Below are 17336 nucleotides of genomic sequence, written 5' to 3' on the forward strand. Positions count from 1 at the left end.
ATTAAGTTGATACCACAAATTCGAGGAGGTAAAAAGGGGAGCCACAGTTGCCAACTGGTCAAGAACTTTAAAAAGGATAGGAGATATAGCCGAAACCAAGATGTCAACTACACTTCAGTAAAATTTTTTAAAAACTAAATTGGCTATACCATTTTACAAGAAAAAGGCAGACTGTTCTAGATAAAAGTATGTTTATTAGACCTAACAATCCCATGTAATGAGCGGTCTTAATTTGATTCCAATGAGAAGAAATAAACTAAAAAACGTATTTTTGAGACAATTGGGAAAAATTTAAATATGGTTGAGGTATTAAATGATGACAGGAATTATTAATTTTTCTAGGGGTTAATGATATTGCAGTCTTGTTAAAAATGTCTGTGTTGATCCTTATTGAACTATGTAGGAGTAAACTGATATGTTATATGCCAGTTGCTATGAACTATTTTAATAATAAAATGAATATGATACAATAATAATAATATGATGCAAATGTGGCAGTATCTTGATAATTGTTGAACCTGAGTGATGGTTATCTGGGGGTGCATTGTGCTATTTTCTCTGTTTTCCTGAATGTTTTAAATTGAGCCATAATTTCTTGCCCTGCTAGTAATATTTAAAGTAACATTTCTGTTTTGAAAAAATATGTACATATTTCAGTTTTTTTAAAGCAGAAGATGAACAGTGTCAACTCATTCTTGTACATATATGGTGTGGAGAGTGGAGAGAAGATAGCAAAAATCTGTTGAGCTCTTGTTTAAAAGAAAAGTTTGAGGGTTGTATGTCATTTATATTAGCACTGTTCTTTTATATAGAGGGGGAATAATTCACTAAATATCAGACAACAAGGAACTGCCTTTTCTGCTAAATAACAACTATCTTAAAATAATAAGCTTACTTTTGCCTTTTATATTATATGAAATGGAATCTGGTTGATACAGTGATTAATGAAAAACTACATGAAGAGTCCATCCTCTGGAATAAGAATAGACTAGGACAGAATACAAATATATGGCTTAATAGCAGTTTATGATAAAAGTCAGTGTTTTCCAATGAAAATTAATGGGACTGCCAAAAAAGCTCATAGAATAAGCAAAGCAGTGTCTTTTTCTTCTAATAAATTGATTAGACAATATTTGGAGCATTATAATATATTTTGGGAAATAATCTTTGTATAAGGTCAAAGAAAATAATACTAATGGTGAGGGTAAAAAGCAAGAAAGTTCCAGAGAAACATCTACTTCTGTTTTATTGGCTATGCCAAAGTCTTTGTATGGATCACAACAAACTGTGGAAGATTCTTCCAGAGATGGGAATACCATAACATCTTACCTGCCTTCTGAGAAATCTGTATGCAGGTCAAGAAGCAACAGTTAGAACCAGACATGGAGCAATGGACTGGTTCCAAATTGGGGAAGGAGTACGTCAAGGCTGTATATTGTCCTCCTGCTTATTTAACCTACATGCAGAGTACCTCATGAGAAATGCCAGGCTGGAGGAAGCACAAGCTGGAATCATGACTGCCAGGAGAAATATCAATAACCTCAAGATATGCAGATGACACCACCCTTATGGCAAAGAGCGAAGAGGAACTAAAGAGCCTCTTGATGAGGGTGAAAGAGGAGAGTGAAAAAGCTGGCTTAAAACTCAACAGTCAAAAAATGAACATCATGGCATCCAGTTCCATCACTTCATAGCAAATAGATGGGGAAACAATGGAAACAGTGACAGACTGTTTTCTTGGCTCCAAAATCACTGCAGATGGTGACTTCAGCCATGAAATTAAAAGACATTTGCTCCTTGGAAGAAAAGCTTTGACCAACCTAGACAGCATATTAAAAAGCAGAGACATTACTTTGCTGACAAAGGTCCATCTAGTCAAAGCTATGGTTTTTCCAGTAGTCATGTATGGATGTGAGAGTTGGACCATAAAGAAAAGCTGAGTGCCAAAGAATTGATGCTTTGAACTGTGGTGTTGGAGAAGACTCTTGAGAGTCCCTTGGACAGCAAGGAGATCAAATCAGTCAATCCTAAAAGAAATAAGTCCTGAATGTTCATTGGAAGGACTGATGTTGAAGCTGAAGCTCCAATACTTTGGCCACCTGATGTGAAGACCTGACTCATTAGAAAAGACCCTGATGTTGGAAAAGATTGAGGTCAGGAGGAGAAGGGGATGACAGAGGATGAGATGGTTGGATGATGGCATCACCAATTCAATGGACATGAGTTTGAGCAAGCTCCAGGAGTTGGAGACAGACAGGGAAGCCTGGTGTGCTGCAGTCCATGGGGTCACAGAGAGTCGGACACGACTGAGCAACTGAACTGACTATTGAGGGGACTCAAAGCCAGATTATGTGAGGCATGGTCAAAGGGACTAGAAATGATTAGTTTGGAGAAAAGAAGTCTAAGTGGAATTTAAACACACTACAGGTATCTGATGTACAAAATGCTGAAGGGATAGAAAGAAAAAAGAACAAGTTAGTGGAAATTATAGAAAGGCAACCTGCCATAGTCCTTCAGTACCCCCAGCAAGGCCCCATCTGCTGTTTCCTCCCTGCCACCCTCCCCCCGCCAGACCATTTATCAGGGTAGTTTGAAGCAAGCAACCTTGAGGGATAAGTTAGAGATCCCACTTTGGAGAAAAGATAGACATGTTTACTACTTACTATAAAAGCAGTGAATTCCCCCAGCTCAGTGTTCTTAACCTAGGACAAAACCCTGCTGTGTGCTTATAATATACCTGGGCCCCTCTTTGGTCCCCTCATTGACCTTGTAGCATAAGGGAAATTAACTCAAATGTGATGTTTATCCTGCTTGTTAACTATGAATAATGGAATCTTTTGTCTCTGACTCAGATATCTCACATCTTCTGCCAACACTGATGAAACAGTGATAGACTAATTTATTAGTTCATAAGTAGGATTAGATAAATAAATCCCAGACCCAACAAGGGAAAAACACATTAGTTAGTGTGTTCCCTGTTGAGATGTACTCAAAAGTGGATGCACAAACCTTTATATTAGAATACTGCATAGACATAGCAAAAACTAAAGCCCCACACTAATTTTCCTTAGTTAATGGCATTCCAGTTGAGTAAATTTTCTTTCTAGGGAACACAGTGTATAGGTTTAGACTTGTCTGTAGAAGACTTTTATTGAGTTATCCCAAGAGAATATTGCTGTATCCCTCCAAGATGAACCATTAGGAAATCCCTATATGATCATGATTCAATGCACCTTTAAATACCCAACTTCCACCCACTGTCCCTACATATCCCTAATCTCATAAATCTTTATTTGCTAGCAGATGAAGGAAAACTCAAAAAGTATTGTGCCAAAATTTAATTCATCCCTGACTTATCATCAAAGCTTTTAGCACTCTGGGGAGTCAAGACTTGAATCTCGAATCTCTGCCTTGGCAGCCCTGTTTCTGCCATATAAGAAGCTAAATATCTCTTATTTGTCTTATTGGAAATTCATGAACTTAAGTTTTATTAGCCTTAGTGAAACTCCAGAATGCAATGTGGTAAGCACACTCATAATATTTTTCTTTCACTGCTAAAAGCCTCTCATTTATCAGAATACTTTGAAAAATATGTATTAAAATCTAGTCTGGCTTTTGCATGAGTGGTGTGATTCAGGTCTGCATCACATATGATATCCCTGAACACAAAGTTTTAACACAAGCTTCCTGTGATAAGCTCTCACATTCTTTGTCTTCTTTTCGTATGATTTGTGCGTTACACACATTCATCCACTGGGTGGCGATGTGTACTCAGGAATATTTACTGGTTCTCGTTCCCTCAATCTAACTGAATTTGACATCAGACGTTTTTATTTGGAAAACTGGCACTGTATCAAACCTTATGAAACAATATTACCTGAATTCAAGCTCCTACCTACAGAGACTTTAATAATTTTAATACTTCCTCCCAGCGACTGACCTGACCTGACCATTTGTTCTCAACCACATGCTCCTCCCAATATGTTCACAGACCACACATTTGCAAAACAGATGATCCCTCATGCTCTTCTCAGCCCATGCCACTCTATAATTATTCATACCTCACTCCTTAAACACACATATGTCCTTTCTATATTCCCCTAAACTGTTTTCCACCCCCAACACTCTTAGTTCCCTACATCTCATTTCTGTGGCTTGTGCCTGACAATGGTTTTCCTCTTTTCCAACTTGTTTCTTGAATATCACATCTCCTTCATAGTGAAATCAAGAGACACATCATTAAGCTCCTATATAACTTGATAGATATCCACTCTGGTTCTTTAGTACATCCTAGATAAGGAGAGCAGATTGAGGATATGTGATCTAATCCTGGAGAATGTGCCATGTATATTTGAAAAGATTGTGTATCCTGTTGCTTTTTTTGTATAGAGTGTTCTATTAATATTAAGCCATTTTGTTTTAATGTGTCATTTAAGGTCTGTGTTTCTTTATTGGCTTTCTGTCTGGATGACCTATCCACTGATGTAAGTGGGCTGTTAAAGTTAATTTCTGTAAGTTCCTATCAATTTCACCCTTTATATCTGTTAATATCTGCCTCATGGATTTAGATACTGGTGCTCAGAGGTAAAAGAATCCGCCTGCAAAGGAAGACACCTGGGTTCGAACCCTGGGTCAGAAAGATCCCCTGGACAAGGAAAAGGCAACCCTCTCCAGTATTCTTGCCTGGAGAATCTCATGGACAGAGGAACCTGGTGGGCTATATAGTTCATGGGGCTGCAAGAGAGTCAGACATGACTTAGTGACTAAACAACAACATGTAAGATTTATTTTCAATTTAAGAAAGGGAAAAACTTCCAAGAAATTAAATTTTTTGTCAAGTCTGATTGCACAATGAGAAAACCCACAAAAATTCATATATATGTATATATGTAATTGAAAATAAAATAATAGTGGTTGCATTCGATGGTGAAATTATGGAAACTTCCATTTCTCCTTTCAGCTCTTCTGTATTTTTTGAAATATTTTCTATTTATTTTAATGAACTACACTTTTTTCCTGGAGGAGGAAATGGCAACCCACTCCAGTATTCTTGCCTGGAGAACCCTCATGGAAAGAGGAGCCTGGCGGGCTACAGTCCACGGGGTCGCAAACAGTCAGACACTACTGAGCAACTAAGCACATACTTTTCTCAAAAGAAAAAATTATATGTAACTCTGTCTAAAACATATTTATTTCTCTTCCCTGGATTGAAAACCTTTTTCTTTCATATATACTTCTGCCATCTAATTTTCCAAAAGGTACTTAATAATATTTTGAAATTTCCTTGCACAACCACATGGTGGTGAGTATTTTGGGAGGGTTGGCTCATGCTTTTTTTTTTTTCTGTTAAAGATTTATTTTAGAACAGCTTACAGAGAATTGTAAAAAACAAGACAAACCAAAACACAACCACTTTTCCCTATTACTAACATCTTAAATTAGTTTGGTACACTTATTGCAATTACTGAACCAATACTGATACATTATTTTTAACTAAAGTTAGACCTTATTCCGATGTCCTTTGTTTTCATGTCCTTTTTCTGTTCCAGGATCCCATCTAAGACACTCCATTACGTTTAGTTGTCATATCTCCTTAGGCTTCTCTTGGCTACAAAAATTTCTCAGGCTTTCCTTATTTTTCATGACTTTGGCAGCTTTGAGGAATACTGGTCAGGTATTTTGTAGAATGCCCCTCAACGGGTATTTCTCTGGTGTTTTTCTATTAATTAGACTTAGATTATGGATTTGGGGGAAGAAGACCACAGAGGTGAAGTCATTTCATGGGTAAGTGTTATCCTCATGACTTAGCACAATTGGTCACCTGGCTGAGGTAGTGTTTGTTAGGTTTCTCCATTGTAAAGTCACGCTTTCCAGTCCATGCTTTACTCTTTGGTGGTATGAGCAGTTATGCTGGTTCCAAATAGGAAATGGAGTACATCAGGGCTGTATATTGTCACCCTGCTTATTTAACTTCTATGCAGAGTACATCATGAGAAACGCTGGGCTGGAAGAAGCACAAGCTGGAATCAAGATTGCCGGGAGAAATATCAATAACCTCAGATATGCAGATGACACCACCCTTACGGTAGAAAGTGAAGAGGAGCTAAAAAGCCTCTTGATGAAAGTGAAAGAGGAGAGTGAAAAAGTTGGCTTAAAGCTCAACATTTGGAAAACGAAGATCCGGTCCCATCACTTTATGGGAAATAGATGGAGAAATAGTGGAAAAGTGTCAGACTTTATTTTTGGGGGCTCCAAAATCATTGCAGATGGTGATTGCAGCCATGAAATTAAAAGATGCTTACTCCTTGGAAGGAAAGTTATGACCAACCTAGATAGCATATTGAAAAGCAGATACATTACTTTGCCAACAAAGGTGGGTCTAGTGAAGGCTATGGTTTTTCCTGTGGTCATGTATAGATGTGAGAGTTGGACTGTGAAGAAAGCTGAGTGCTGAAGAATTGATGCTTTTGAACTGTGTTGTTGGAGAAGACTCTTGAGAGTCCCTTGGACTGCAAGGAGATCCAACCAGTCCAATCTAAAGGAGATTAGTCCTGGGTGTTCTTTGATGCTAAAGCTAAAACTCCAGTACTTTGGCCACCTCATGTGAAGAGTTGACTCATTGGAAAAGACCCTGATGCTGGAAGGGACTGGGGGCAGGAGGAGAAGGGGACGACAGAGGATGAGATGGCTGGATGGCATCACCGATTCGACGGACATGAGTTTGTGTAAGCTCTGGGAGTTGGTGATGGACGGGGAGGCCTGGCGTGCTGCGATTCATGGGGTCGCGAAGAGTGAGACACGACTGAGCGACTGAACTGAACTGATCTGATGCTTACTGAGTAGGGAGTTATGTTCCACCTCTGTGAAGGCAGAGAATCTACATAAATTACTTGAAGTTTTTATGCAGAGGAGATTTGTCTACTCTTCTCCTTTTATTATCTATTCAATTATTTATATTAAAAGAAAACAAAAACACTAATTTGAAAAGAAACATGCACCCCAGTGTTCACAGTAGCACTAGTTACAAGGCCAAAATATGCAAGCAACCTAAATGCCCATTGACAGGTGAACAGACAAAGAAGATGTGGTGCGTAGATGCAATGGAGCACTGCTGCTGCTGCTGCTGCTGCTGCTGAGCTGCTTCAGGCGTGTCCGACTCCGGGCCACCCCATAGACGGCAGCCCACCAGGCTCCGCTGTCCCTGGGATTCTCCAGGCAAGAACGCTGGAGTGGGTTGCCATCTCCTTCTCCAATGCATGAAAGTGAAAAGTGAAAGTGAGGTCGCTCAGTCGTGCCCAACTCTTCGCGACCCCATGGACTGCAGCCCACCAGGCTCCTCTGTCCATGGGATTTTCCAGGCAAGAGTACTGGAGTGGGATGCCATCACCTTCTCCGACAATGGAATACTACTCAGCCATAAACAAGAATGAAATAATCGCCAGCTGCAGCAACATGAATGGACTCAGAGATTATCATACTAAGTGAAGTAAGTCAAGCAGAGAAAGACAAATACATGATATTACTCACATGTGAAACTGAAAAGATAGAATGAATGAATGAATATAGCAAAACAGAAACAGACTCACAGATAAACAGAACAAACTAGTGGTTACCAGTGGGGAGAGGGAAGGGAGGAGGGGCAAGATATATGTAGGGGACTAAGAAATAAACTACTATGTGTAAAGCAAATAGGCTGCAGGATGTATCATACAACACAGGGAATATAGCCAATCTTTTATAATAACTTTAAATGGGAGTAAAAACTATAAAAAATTTGAATTACTATGTTGTGCACTTGAAACAAATATCATATTATAAATCAATTATACTTCGATTAAAAACAAAATTCAGCCATCCCAGTGAAGCTTTTTGTATTTTCAGGACTGATATGTAGCTTCTCTTCTGGCACTATTAGCGATTCTACATACGCCAACACTGAGGCCCAGAGATCCGGTGACTTCCTTAGGTCACCCCCTAATCAGCAGTATGGAACTGGATGCCTACTCTTGACCTTCAGATCAGAGATCTTCCCACCACAGAGCTTTGCTTCATTTAATAACTGCTCCATACTTGTCACCCTGCTAGGATTTGCAGGTATTTAAATTTTTGGGGAGTTTATACCACTTTAAAAGAATTGAATCTAAAAGTGGATAAATGGCCACCAGGTGGCACAAACCCTCAGACTGGCAAGAACGTTTGTAAGTATTTTATAGGTAACCAATTCAGCTTTTCCTTTCAGACTTTTTTTTTTTTTTCAAATTCGGACAGTGAGAATTGGTCTGAATGTGTTATCCAGGTTTATCATTTTCTGTGAAGGTGCTACACATCTTCCAGCCTTCCAGCAAAATCTTTGAGTTACTTTTCTGTTTCACTTCACATTTTACTTATTGAGTCACTGCTTGTTCAAATTGGCTCCTTCCCTCACCTGTAGGTAGTTCATAAAAGCCTCCAATTTGGCAGTGTCAGGGGAAAAACACCTGGGCTGGTCTCAGCTTACTGCAAATTCACTGCCATTTCTGGACCTTGTTTCTGCTTTTTCCTTTCCCTGAAATTCCTCCTGTAAACTCTTTCATTACTGACTCACCAATGTTGAGCAAACATTTAAGTAGGCATTAAGGTGATGCTAATATAAAAATGTCCTAAACTATATACTCTCTCCTCACACTGCTATGTCCCTCCCTACCCTTCTGAGGGTAGAGAATATCTTGTTGATAAAATGGTTTTATGAACAAATATATTGAAAGCATTTGCCAGAAACTATGGTAGCCAAATTACCTGCCTTGTAGAGATGGTCAAGAAAGAACATGGTCCTTGGGTTAGGACTGAAGCTAAACAGTGTAAATGGATACAGAGTTAAATATGGTTTTACACAGTGAGATGAAAGGGCATGGTATTTCAAAGTCTGACAATGGATAGAAGGTAGGAGGTATATAGGCAAATGGCCAACATTGGTGTGAAGAAGAAAGACAGGGACGAGATTTTGAGGGCCTTTGAATGACATGCAAAGAAGTGTTACGACTTACATATTGGGGCACTCCTATGTTGGGAGAATTTATGCTTTGGACACTTGGAGTCACTGAAATATTTAGAGAGGGGGATGACACAGACTTGCACTTTAGAAAGGTCATCTGCTACTGTGTGTGGCATAGATTGGAGAAAGGTGGGATCAGATACGAGGCAACCAGCTAGGGAAGGGGCATAGAGCCTGGGTGGAGACGTGAAGGCCTGAGTCAGGGTAGAAGCCAGAAGCTGTCTGAGAGAGGTCAGGGAAGAATCTGACAGATTCAACAGAATTTGATGAGGAATAAGACTTGAGAGTAAAGAGAGTGTTATGTGACCACAGTTTCTTGATTTAGGTCACTGGGTGAGTGGTGATGTCATTAATCAGGGTAGAGGATACAGGAGGCTGAGCAATTCTTAGGAGGTAGTGGTGATGAACGTCTTGAGTCTACTTGAGGACATATTATTCAATTATTTGCACTAATCAGCTTCATACATTATTAATACACAGGTTAGAATGAAAGATTCCATAGAGAAAAATGTCCTGCTGCCATTCAATCAATCAATCAATCAATATGCAGTCAAAAATATTTTAGGGGTTAAGTGGAGTGCGTATTGTAGACCATACATCCCAAACTTTCCAAGACAGTTTTACTTCCTGCAGTTTTATTCTTTTTAATAAATACAGGTCATTAAATGTATAATTAATATGATTTAACCTTTATCTCTTGTAAAGACTGTTCTCATAAGTAAGTCCATAAATTATTAAAAGGTTTAAGATCTGAGTACCGTTAGTTAGGAATCCATAGCCTAATCCAGAGGAAGAATTCGACACCCAGTGGGAAACCATTTAGTGATAAACCATAGTGTACAGAAACATCTGTCTTTTGGGGCAGAGAGGGCTGCACCGAGGAGAAGCTGGAACCGCAGCAAAGCTCTGAAGGCTGAGCAGTATCTGAAAGTCTGACCCTGAGTGAGGAGAGTCGCCTTGGGAAAGGAGCCAACCTGGAAATGACCTCACCAAGTCCGAGGGAGATGGGGGCCCATGACCTTTCTTGATTTGTCTTTTGACTCAGCCACAAGGAGAGGCTGCTGGGTGCTGCTGCTGCTGCTAAGTCGCTTCAGTCGTGTCCGACTCCGTGCGACCCCATAGACGGCAGCCCACCAGGCTCCCCTGTCGCTGGGATTCTCCAGGCAAGAACACTGGAATGGGTTGCCATTTCCTTCTCCAACGTGTGAAAGTGAAAAGTGAAAGTGAAGTCGCTCAGTCGTGTCCGACTCTTAGCGACCCCATGGACTACAGCCTACCAGGCTCCTCCGTCCATGGGATTTTCCAGGCAAGAGTACTGGAGTGGGGTGCCGTTGCCTTCTCCTGCTGGGTGCTGTGACTCCTATTCTGCGTTCCTATATCCATCTCCTCCACAGGATTCACTATGTGATCATTTTTCTATGATAGAATGAAATTTCTAGTTGTGTGGGTTCCAGGGTTTCTTTTTTTCACCCCCTTTCTGGCTTTTTCCCATTTGCATCTCGTTCTGACTTTTAGCTTTTCTGACCTGAGTCCTAAAAGCTTTTGCTAGGTTGTAGGATTCCCTAGTCACCTTAGTCTCTATTTTGGGTAAGATTCCTGTTTTCCTGTGATGTATACACACAGTCTTTTGAGGCAGTGTTATTGGAATTCCCATTAGAGTTAACTGTATAACAGTGAGGTGTTCTTTTAGCATAATGGATAGATAAACGTGTGGTACTGAAAAATCCATAATGTAAGGAAGATACGTAATAGTGACTCCTGCACAGAGGCATCTGATCAGTTTTTGTAAATGAATTAATTTTATGTAATAACCTATTTAAAAAAGAACACATCTTTTCTGTTCTACACTTAAAAAAAAATTTACCTATTTCATTGCAGCGTGCAGGGTCTCAGTAGTTGCCACATACAGCATAGTTGCCCCATGGCATGTGAGATCTTAGTTCCCCGACCAGGGATCAAACCCACATCCTCTGCATTGGAAGGTGGATTCTTAACCACTGGAGAACCAGGAAAGTCCCATATTATATACTTTTTAAAAGCACTTTTTACCATCAGAACAACAAATACAGTAGAGGCTTCAGAGACACATGGTGAGGTCATGCTTCTGAGACGATTCCTCTGGCTTCTCCTTAAGTCAAGCTCCGACTCCCGAGGCTGTGAGAGCAGGTGTGGGTCAGAGGCCTTGTGTGTCAACCCGCTTCTCTCCAGGGTCCCTAGCTCAGGGATCTGTAAGAAGTGTATCAAAACATTATTCCAAGTGGCTGGCTCCACTTCAGCTATGGTGTTCTAACGGGAGTTCTGAACACTCTGAAAACAGTCCATTCTTTAAGGTTGATGAACATTCCTTTTATAATTTGCTGACACTGTGTGTTGGACAAGCTACTAATATATCTGATATAGCAAAATTAAAATTCAGCTAGCTGTGTTCTGGTGGTTGATCATAAATCCAAAATTGGCAAATTCCAATTAATGAGGTTTTATTATCCACATATGCATGTGTATGTATATAGGGTTACATGTATGTAAATCAATAAGGATAGCAATTTAGAACTGAAGGGACACAAAAAAATGAATTCTGTTTAAAGCCTACAATTTTGCAGATGAAGAGATTTGTGACTGGTAAATTGTTCTTCTTGTACCCAAGAGACTAGCTCTATATTTAAACACAATCCAGAAATAGCCTCCTTTACAGGCGTAATTTGCTAAGACTCCATGACTCCACTGAGCACATACATGTTATGTAATGCTCTTCGTCCTATTAGCTGTGTCTTCTCTTGCTGTAAGTCTCCAACCACTTTGAAGACAGATTTTATCTTTTTACAATCTTCATTTATCTTTTGCCAGTCTCTCCCCATGTCTGGTACTGGACCGAGCATCAGTCAAGCCAACAGGCAGCCATGATCTGCACTGAAATTAAGGAAACACGCAGTCATCTGATAGATTTCTTGGGAGCTTTGCAAATCTTCTTCTCCAGTACATCTGACAGCTTCCCCAGTTAACCTTGCGTGCTGTTTGGAGTGCTGTGGTCTTTACTCTTCTCCTGATAGTGGGAAGCTCTGCCCTTATGACAGGGCTATCCCATCCCATTGTTTCCCCACCCTAACACCAACAATTGCAGGGGACTGCACTGGGTTTGCTGTTCTCTGGTTTGGATACAATTTAGAATTGTTGCCACTCACCAGCCCTCTTTTAATGGTGCCCCTCAGCTCAATATCCTCCATTCAGGCAACCTGAGTGGTAAATAACACAGCAGCCCATGTAATCCCACCCTGAGATCTAAAGCTATTGCTTGCCTGCAACTGTTACATAAAATAAATGGGTGTTGAATAATTTGAAAGAGTGAATGTGGATATTATTCACTCAACCAGTAATTATTGAGTACCTAATATATTACACAGTGTAGTAAATAGCAGAGACATCATTTTGCTGACAAAGATCCATACAGTCAAAACTATGGTTTTTCCAGTAGTCATGTACTGATGTGAGTAGAGGACCATAAAGAAGGCTGAGCACTGAAGAACTGATGTTTTCAAATTGTGGTGATCTTGTTGAGAGTCCCTTGGACTGCAAGTAGATCAAACCAGTCAATCCTAAATGAAATCAACCCTAAATATTCATTGGAAGGACTATTGCTAAAGCTCTAATACTCTGGCTACCTGAGGCGAAGAGCTGACTTACTGGAAAAGACCCTGGTGCAGGGAAAGATTGAAGGCAGAAGGAGAAGCAGGTGGCAGAGGATGAGGTGGTTAGACAGCATCACCAACTCAGTGGACATGAGTTTGAGCAAACTCCAGGCGATAGTGGAGGACAGAGGAGCCTGGCATGCGACAGTCCATGAGGTCACAAGAGTTGGACACAACTTAGCAACAACAGTGGCTCAGATGGTAAAGAATCTGCCTGCAGTGCAGGAGACCTGGGTTCAACCCCTGGGTTAGGAAGAACCCCTGGAGAAAGGAATGGCTACCCACTCCAGTATTCTGGCCTGGAAAATTCCATGGACTGTATAGTCCAGGGGGTCACAAAGAGTCGGACACGACTGAGTGACTTTCACTGAAACTAGCAACAACAACAACCTAATCCATACGATACCAGATCCTTTTCTAGGTGCTGGAGACACAGCAGAAAGCAAGATCAAATTTCTGCCCTCATGGAGTTTACATTCTAGCAGGAAGGGCATAATAAACAAATAAATTAACAGATATATAATATAAAGTCACTGCTTAAGAGTTAAGTGCTGTGAAAACACAAGAAGCAGGAGAAGGGAATGGAAAATGACATCACTAATCAACATCTCTAATCATCAGGGAAATACAAATCAAAACGTCAATGAATTATCACCCACATTGTCAGAATGGCTATTATCAAAAAGACAAGATATAACGGGTATTGGCGACAATGTGGAAAAGGGAACTCTCGTGTACTGCGCGATGTCCATGTGTAGAGTCTTCTCTTGTGTTGTTGGAAGAGGGTGTTTGCTATGACCAGTGCATTTCCTTGGCAAAACTCTATTAGTCTTTGCCCTGCTTCATTCCACATTCCAAGGCCAAATTTGCCTGCTACTCCAGGTGTTTCGTGACTTCCTACTTTTGCATTCCAGTCCCCTATAATGAAAAGGACATCCTTTTGGGGGTGTTAGTTCTAAAAGGTCTTGTAGGTCTTCATAGAACCGTTCAACTTCAGCTTCTTCAGCGTTACTGGTTGGGGTACAGACTTGGATTACTGTGATATTGAATGGTTTGCCTTGGAAACGAAGAGAGGTCATTATGTCGTTTTTGACATTGCATCCAAGTAGTGCATTTTGGACTCTTTTGTTGACCATGATGGCTACTCCATTTCTTTTAAGGGATTCCTGTCTGCAGTAGTAGATATAATGGTCATCTGAGTTAAATTCACCCATTCCAGTCCATTTTAGTTCTCTGATACCTAGAATGTCGACATTCACTCTTGCCATCTCCTGTTTGATCACTTCCAATTTGCCTCGATTCATGGATCTAACATTCCAGGTTCCTATGCAATATTGCTCTTTACAGCATCGGACCTTGCTTCTATCACCAGTCGCATCCACAACGGGGTATTGTTTTTGCTTTGGCTCCCTCCCTTCATTCTTCCTGGAGTTATTTCTCCACTGATCTCCAGTAGCATATTGGGCACCTACCAACCTGGGGAGTTCCTCTTTCAGTATCCTATCATTTTGCCTTTTCATACTGTTCATGGGGTTCTCAAGGCAAGAATACTCAAGTGGTTTGCCATTCCTTTCTCCAGTGGACCACATTCTGTCAGACCTCTCCACCATGCCCACCGGTCTTGGGTTGCCCCACAGGGCATGGCTTAGTTTCATTGAGTTAGACAAGGCTGTGGTCCTAGTGTGATTAGATTGACTAGTTTTCTGTGATTATGGTTTCAGTGTGTCTGCCCTGTGATGCCCTCTTGCAACACCTACCATCTTACTTGGATTTCTCTTACCTTGGACGTGGGATATCTCTTCACGGCTCCTCCAGCAAAGTGCAGCCGCTGCTCCTTACCTTGGACGAGGGGTATCTCCTCACCACCGCCCCTCCTGACCTTAAAGTGGAGTACCTTCTCTAGGCCCTCCTGCGCCTGCACAGCCACCGCTCCTTGGACGTGGGGTTGCTCCTCTCGGTGCCCCCCTGAGCTCAGACGTGGGGTAGCTCCTCTTGGCTGCCACCCCTCGGGCATGGGGTCCTCCTGGCTTCTGCCCCTGACCTTGGATGTGGGGTAGATCCTCTCGGCTGTGCTTGTGTGCCGTCACAGCCACCCGTCCTGTGAAGAAAGCTTAGCTCTGAAGAACTGATGCTTTTGAGCTGTGGTGTTGGAGAAGACTCTTGAGAGTCCCTTGGACTGCAAGGAGATCCAACCAGTCCATTCTAAAGGAGATCAGCCCTGGGTGTTCTTTGGAGGGAATGATACTGAAGCTGAAACTCCAGTACTTTGGCCACCTCATGCGAAGAGTTGACTCATTGGAAAAGACTCTGATGCTGGGAGGGATTGGGGGCAGGAGGAGAAGGGGACGACAGAGGATGAGATGGCTGGATGGCATCACTGCCTCGATGGACATGAGTTTGAGTGAACTCCGGGAGTTGGTAATGGACAGGGAGGCCTGGTGTGCTGCAATTCATGGGGGTCGCAAAGAGTCGGACAAGACTGAGCGACTGAACTGAACTGAACTGTGTACTGCAGATGAAATTGTAAATTGATGCAGGCACTTTGTAAAACAGTGCGGAGGTTTCTCAAAAAGTTAAAAATGAAAAAAAGAAAGAGGCATTGCCCTTGAACAGGAAGTCACTATTATTATTGTGACAAATGTTACTGAGAGATCACAGTTCATTTATTGAGTGTCTTCCATTTGTTGGGCATTCAGGCCTTGACTTCAAGAAGCTCCAGGACAGAATTATGAACAAATCAAAATGTCAGGGAATGAACACAACAGAAGCATTTACAACTCTCCAAGCTTGTTGCTCTTGTTCCCACTTTATACATGAGATACCGAGACTCAAGATTAAATGATTTGTTCAGTGTTATACAACAGACAAAACTGAAATCCAGCATGGAGATAGGGAGTTAAAACCTAAATCCTTCCTGTCATTCCATACAACCTTCTTCAGAAAGAGAGCAGAGGGGATCCAGCCCAGTGCCTCACTGGATGCTGGAATCCTTGCATCCTTCAGCAGAAAGCCAACATCTTGGTGAATTTGGTCATAGATGATGAATGTAAAATGGGGGATTACATATGCTTTGTCTTGGTTTATAAGTGTTCTTTTTACCCATTGACAGGTTGTCCATCAAACTAGCATTTGTAATATTAAGTAGTAAGCTAGATTTGCATACTTATCCTCAGCTAGTAGAAATATGAGGTGTCCCCTGGAGGGTATGTTGGTCAGTTTTCAAAATATCTTAGTCATAGGTCATAGCCTTTTAGTGAATTGGATTTTTGTTAATATGATGATGATGATGATAGTATTTTGATGATAAAGGGAAAACTGAATGGATCATTAGGTCTTCCATTCCTGAGAAGTAAGAAGTATTGTGGACAGTCGTATAGTGTCCTGAGAGCTAGAGTGTATGTACAATTATAACTTTCAGCTCTGTTAGCCACTGTGGAGCTATTACCATAATGTTCTATAGCAGTATTTATTAAGGGTACCATAACAGTTTAATATGAAATGGCTCTTCATACTCATTCAGAAAAATATCCACGAGCTAAATGTTTCCAGAACATTTACCATAACTCTCTTAAGGTAAATTATAGGTACCATACTATTGTTCCTGTGTTAAGAAAGAGAAATCCAACTAGAGGAAGAAATAAAAATATGCACTTCACTTGGGTACAGTAATAAGTCATTGGAAAAGTCCAAGGTAGGACATAATCCTAGTGACTCCTAGCCTGGAGTAATAGAGCTTTAGTTTTTAAAACAAACTTTTGGGGAATATGAAGGGCACAAAAACAAACCTGACCACAAGACTTAATTTTGTGTGGCCTATTGGGGAGAAAGTTAATGAGCACATTCAATGCTCCAGCAAGAACTGGGGTAATTATGAAAACTAGAAAGGATTAGAAAGCTTGATCAATCAGGACAATGTTTTCGTGCCATTGTTTTACACTGGAGATGTTTGCACTTTGTTCATTTCGTATAGTGAGTTTTGTATCGGCTATTTGAGGTCTGGATTTTGTTTTACTTCAGTTCCAGTTAGCATAATGCTGAATGACAGTATTCTGTTACTTCAATTCTCCCCTCCTTTCCAGTTCCCAAGCTCTTCCATGGAAACTCAGTATTGAAAGTCTGTCTCGGGAGTGGGTTGCCATGCTCTCCTCCAGGGGATTTTCCCAACCCAGGGATTGAACCCACGTCTCTTGTATCTCCTGCAAAGGGCAGTCAGGTTCTTTACCACTAGAACCACCTTGGAAGTCCCTTTCCTAACAAAGGCCCTGGCAAATCTGCAGGTGTCCCTCCCCCACCTTGATGATGGAGCACTGGAACCAAGTTGACCCTGTTATTCAGGTAGCCTTCACTCTTGAATCTGCTGGAACACACTTTCAATAGATCTCTGGTGGAATCTGGAAAATAATGACAAGGAAAAAAAATCACCCAATGCGGGTCTAGATACTCAGAATATTTTATTTACAGTGGGCAAATATCCTTACAGTTTTAGGAGCTCTTCCCACGTGTGTGTTTGATATAGAAACAGGATCTCAGATGTTTCTCTCTCTGGAGAGGATATTTATTGACATAAAAGAAAGGCAAGGTTAGAATGGTTTGTCTATGAACCTGTGTGAGCAAGCCCCTGG

The sequence above is a fragment of the Ovis aries genome, chromosome 10 (genome assembly GCF_016772045.2).
Source record: "Ovis aries strain OAR_USU_Benz2616 breed Rambouillet chromosome 10, ARS-UI_Ramb_v3.0, whole genome shotgun sequence".
Classification (NCBI taxonomy): domain Eukaryota; kingdom Metazoa; phylum Chordata; class Mammalia; order Artiodactyla; family Bovidae; genus Ovis; species Ovis aries.